Source organism: Zingiber officinale, chromosome 3A, assembly GCF_018446385.1.
Source record: "Zingiber officinale cultivar Zhangliang chromosome 3A, Zo_v1.1, whole genome shotgun sequence".
In the NCBI taxonomy this organism is placed as follows: Eukaryota; Viridiplantae; Streptophyta; class Magnoliopsida; order Zingiberales; family Zingiberaceae; genus Zingiber; species Zingiber officinale.
This window is the reverse complement of record NC_055990.1, coordinates 94,235,901-94,242,361: the sequence shown is the minus strand read 5'-3', so window position 1 is coordinate 94,242,361 and position 6,461 is coordinate 94,235,901.

Genomic DNA, 6,461 nt, shown 5'->3' with positions numbered 1-6,461 from the left:
GAACAAATATAACATGGAATACCAAATATATTAAATTACTTACTATAAATTCATTATAGTAAAACGTCTTCATGTCCTGGTCTACATGTCTCCATGTAGTACTAGAAGCGCACGCTCTTTCTTTAAATTTTCCAGTGATGTAAGATGAAATCCGATGGCTATCAGGAACGAATCTACAAGAAAAAAATATACATGACATCAATACTGATAACAAAAAATACTAATAACAAAAAATGCTAATAACAAAAAAATACTAATAACAAAAAATACTTACATGTCTCCAACAACTTTAATAACCTTATAGTCACGGGGTGCTACTGCTTGCTGCTCAACCATAATAATATCTGCAAAATAATATTACAGCACAACATATATATATACTAAAGTTTATAAACATGCATGGCATCAATACAAAACAATATGCAAACATAACTTAATTGATGAATAATAATACTAATATTTTATCATTTTTAATATCTGACTAATCAACAATAACAATTTATAAGTCCTCATCGCTAGACTCTGTTAGTACAACTTCATCCTCACTGTTAGACATCTCTCCATCATCTATCTTCTCGTAAGTAACATTAATATCTACAAGTAATTGAGATGTAGATTGGAGTTGTGTATCAACTGAATGTCTCATCACTTCGTCATTCTGAAATACATCATGGTTCTAAGCAGTGATGATGTTCGACATTTCTATTGTCGAGCGAGGCTATGATTGGCAAATAGACAACCATTCACTAGGTCTTCTTCTCTTCGTAGGGTATTCAAGATAGAAAACTTGACCCGCTTGTACTCCGAAAATAAAATGTTCAAATTTATTGAACCTTTTGTTTACATTAACCTCAACTAAATTATAATGTGGATGTATTTTGGTACCTGTTCTTGGGGTAGGATTGTACCATGAATATTTGAATAACACACACATTTTTATAGGTAATGTAGGATATTCAACTTCTATGATTTCCTCAAGTCTACCATAGTAATCAAACTGAGTGTTATTGTTGTCCATATATCCTTTAATGCAAACACCAGAATTATAAGTTAATCTCCGTGAATCTCGTTGTGCCACGTGGAATTTGAGCCCATTTACATAATAACCAGAGTAGACCTTTATTTTACAGAGGGGTCCTAATGCAAGATTCATTATCCTATCATCTGCCACATTTGATATTCTACGATCTTTAACCTATAAAATTAGTAGACATTAGGACACTTCGTAATACACATGAACTTAAAGATTTGATAAAATCTCTAACTTACATATATTTCAAATCATAATGCAAATTCGGCCTCTAACTTTTCAGCTACCCCACCTGCATCCATTGATGGATTTTATAGATATAGTTGTTATTCATAAAAGTTGGGAAAGAAAGGTAATTTTAAGATAATTGAGATATCAAACAATCAAATTAAACAGGTGATAAATTTTTATTAGAGAAGTCAACTTATTTTATTTATGGTTTGACTTCATCACAGTTTAAGAGTATATATGTTCTTGCAGCATGATATTCTTCCGAAGTTAAGAATCTAGAAACAGATGCACCAATTGACATGCCAGGAAACTTAAAAATAGAAAGCATTGAATGATTTATTGTTTAAGTATCATCAAAATTTCTAGGACACTTGCGATGTTTGGTCTTCAAATTATCAGCAAAATAATAGGAGCAGAAAGAAGATGTTTCTTCAACCAGATAAGCATTATATATTGAACCCTCAACTCTTGCTTTGTTATGAACATTATTCTTTAATTTTTTAAAAAATCGTTCGAAAGGATACATCCATCTGTATTGCACAGGACCAGTTATTTGTGCCTCGTGTGGTAAATGTATTGGAAGATGTTCCATTAAATCAAAAAAACTGGGTAGAAATATATGCTCCAGCTTACATAGTATAAGAGGAATGTCTATTTATAGCCGAAGCATATCATCCATCATAATATACCTCGCTGTCAAATCTCTAAAAAATGGACTCAATTCTGTGAGTACTTGCCAAACATTATAAGAAGTAAATCATGGAAAGCTACTGAAATAAGTCTTTGCATGAATACATGACAGTCATGACTCTTCATTCTAAACATCTTTAATCTATTTATATCCACGCTCAAGCCATATTTGAGGCATACCCATCTAGAAATTTTATTTCTTTTAACTAACTACACAAAGCTTGTTTACCGTCTTTGTCTAATGTATAACAAGCCATTGAAAATCTATTGCTTGTTTCATCATAATGCAATTCTGGTCTGTTGACTAGTTCTTTTAATTCCTCACGTGATTTTGCAGTGTCTTTAGTTCTTCCAAGCACATTCATCACAGTGTTGAAGATATTATCGAAGAAATTTTTCTCAATATGCATGACATCTAAATTATGTCTAATAAGTAGATGCTTCCAATATGGCGACTCCCAAAAAATACTCCTTTTCTTCCAACCACACTTGCACATCCTGACAATGTATTTATTTAACTCATTGGAACCAGGTTGAGATACTGGTAGAAATCTATAATTGTCTATTTGTTCAATAATTTCTTCACCTGAAGTATGGACTGCTGGAGGAGGTTTTCTGACTACCACATTCTTTAGGATTTTTTTTATTTCGTCTGAAAGAGTGATCAACAGGTAAAAATTTATGGTGATTATTAAACCAAAATACTTTCCCACTGTAAGGAAATGAAAATACATCAGAATCTGCATGCAGTGTGGATAAGCTAATTTACCAGTCGTACTCCATCCTAACAACATTGAGTATACTGGAAAATCACTAATCGTCCATAATAAAATAGCATACAATCTAAAATTAGTTTTGCTTGCAACATCATAATTCACTAACCCTACATTCCACAAATAATTTAATTCGACAATTAGGGGTTGCAAAAAAATATATATCCTCTCTTTGGAATTGGTTGGACCAGGAATAAGCACAGTAAGAAACATAAATTCATCTTTCATGCACATCCATTATGGTAAATTGTATGGTGTTAATATAACTGACCAAGATGAATATTGCTGTCCTGACTGACCAAATGGCTGAAATCCATCTGCAGAAAGTCTCAATCTCACATTACGTGGTTCCATTATAAAGGAGGAAAATACAGTATCAAGATGTTTCCGTGCAGGGGAATCACAAGGATGACACATAATTCCTCCTTCATGCTCATGTTCATGATGTCACATCATGTGACAAGCTTATTGGTTAGTCCTAGGAAAACGTACCGGTTCCACTGTACAAAATTTTTTATATAAGTGTCGAACCTTTCCTTAAATAATCTATTGTGTTCTTTAGAAGTTAAATTAGGAATCACAGACGGAACTTAACATCATTGATTCCAAATTTAACTTATCTGTTCTTAATGGTTTAGATTTGAATCGTAAGCGGAACTTAACACTATTGATTCGAATCTACATATGTTATTAATTCCATTAAATATTAATTTTCAAAATTGACTTCCAGGGTTGCATGACAAGGCACATGACCTTCTTGGATATGGGAGCAAACACCACCGCCTAGACAAAGCCTTTTAAGGAAAGCTAATATTTAATATCCTTAAATAACTCTAGGTTAACAAAAAAGAACAATCGAATCACAAATTTGAAAAAGAAGAAAACACAAACTCGAAAAATAAATTCGATAAACTAGATCTAATTGCCTCTTGTATTTAGAATTCTTACAAAAAAAATAACTAGTATGATGCGGAAGAAAACTACTACTTATACTTTCTCTTTATAAGCTAATGGCCTCAAGATCTTCTGTCGTATTCCTCGCCTCGCCTTGGACGTCATATGGGCGACGATCCTCCAAGATAAACACCACCCAAAAGCTTCTTCCTCTTCTTCTAAAATTCGGTCACCACCACGACCAAGGAGAAGAGAGCAAAAGGGAAAAGAGAAGGGAGAGGGAGGGCCGACCACTTGAGGTTCTCCAAGCAAGAGGATAAGAATTGATCTATCATGAGGCCTCCTCACCCCTTCTTTTATATTACTTGCCCAAGGCAAATAAGGAAAAACTTTTGATAAAAAATAAAATCATCCTCTAGTTTTTCTTTTTTCCTTTTTATTTTTCCTTTTCTTTCCTCTTGATTGAATCAATCACCAAATTAATTAGATGATGATTTTTTTTTATAATTGGCTGGTCCCTTGCTTGGGCTCCAAGCAAGGTGGCCGACCACCACATCAAGAATAAGGAAATATATATTTTTTAAATTTTACAAGAAGAAATCCTTTTATAAAATTTACAAGCTCTCTTTCCTAAAATAGGAGTTAAAAAAGGAAAGTTCTAAAAATTAAAAACATGTTTTAAAATTTAAAACTTCTCTTATAAAATTTTCTTTTTTTTTAACATGGTGATAGAAAATTTAAATTTTAAAGCTTATCCTCCTTTTTTTTCTTAAACCATGAGGATGGTTAAAAAAGAAAAGTTTTAAAACTTTTAAAACTCTGTATTAAAACATGTGACCTAATTTAAATAAGGAAAGTTTTAAAAATTAAAATCTCTCTTTTAAAACTTATAGTTTTCTACAAAGAGAAGATTTTAAAAATTTAAAACAACCCTTTCTTTTTGAATTATTATGGCCGGCCCCTTCATGCTTGGTCACCAAGCAAAGGGCCGACCCCTATAGAAGAGGATTTGACCGACCCTTGCTTGGTCACCAAGCATTGGACCGACCCCCTTCTTGGACATCAAGAAGAGCCTTACATTTGGATAGACTTGAGGCTATAATGAGGCTACGACAGGGACCTAGAGGAGAAATTGGTTTTGGCCTTCCGATGAGCTTGAGTATCCCATGTTCGCCCTGAACACACAACTAAAGTTCATCGATAATAACTCATTCCACTAGAGAGTTATTACCGCACTACCGCACCAATCCCAAATTATATTATGGGCTCCTTCTTATCATGAGTGTGTTAGTCTCCCTGTGTTTAAGATAATGAATGTCTACTAATTAAGTAAGTTATTAACAACTTTCTTAATTAATATCTAGCTCCAAGAGTAGTATCACTCAACTTCATTGTCATGTCAGACTAAGTCCACCTGCAGGGTTTAACATGACAATTCTTATGAGCTCCTCTTGGGGACATTCTCAACCTAGATAACTAGGACACAGATTTCTTCTATAATCAACAACACACACTATAAGTAATATCATTTCCCAACTTATCGGACATATTGATTTATCGAGCTAAACCTCATCCTTTGATAAGTCAAAGAAATAAATATTAAATATATGTGTTTGTTATTATATTAGGATTAAGAGCACACACTTCCATAATAACTAAGGTCTAGTTCTTTTATTAAGTTAATACAAAAAGAACTTACCTAAATGGTCCTACTCAATACACTTAGAGTGTATCAGTGTAATTTATTAATCAAGATAAACTAATACTTAATTACACTACGACTATTTCGATGGTTTGTTCCTTTCCATCTTAGTCGTGAGCAACTATTTATAATTTATAAAAAACTGATAACATGATCTTCTGAGTGTGACACCACACTCCATGCTATCTACTATATAAATTAATTGAACAATTACATTTAACAAATAAATGCAGATATTGACCAATGTGATTCTTTTATTTCAAAAATAAATGTTTACAAAAGCTAGGTTTTTAGTATACACTCCAACAATCTCCCACTTATACTAAAAGACTAACCTGCCATATCTGTTGCCATACATCTGATTCCCATCCCCTCCACATGTCGATCAAAAGCTTTCGCCGGAAGGGCCTTAGTGAAAGGATCTGTCAGGTTATCTGCTGATGTAATCTTGGCGACGACAACTTCTCCTCGCTTGACGATGTCTTATATCAGGTGGTACTTGCGCTCTATATGTTTACTTGCCTTATGGGCTTGTGGTTCCTTCGAGTTTGCAACTGCACCGCTATTATCACAATAAATTGTGATGATTTTGGGAAAACCAGGAATCACATCTAAGTCCATTAGAAAGTTCCTGAGCCACACAGCTTCTTTGGCTGCCTTAGAGGCTGCCACATACTCAGCTTCCATGGTTGAGTCTGAGACGCATTTCTGCTTAACACTCCTCCATGTAATGGCTCCACCTCCTAGAGTAAACACATAGCTTGACATAGAGTTACTATTGTTCCTATCTGATTGGAAGTCCGAATCCGTGTAACCCACATGGAGCAAGTCGTCTGCTTGGTAGACTAGCATATAATCTCTAGTCCTTCTCAGGTACTTCAATATATGCTTTACAGCAGTCCAACGTGCTTGACCAGGGTTACTCTGATATCTGCTAACCATGCCCACGACAAAATAGATAATAGGTCTCGTACACAGCATTGCATACATAAGGCTTCCTACAGTCGAAGCATAAGGAACTGTCTTCATGTCCTCTATCTCCTTTGATGTCTTCGGAGACATCTCTTTAGATAAGGCTACTCCATGCCTAAAAGGTAAGAAACCTTTCTTGGAGTTTTGCATGATAAAACGAGCAAGGATT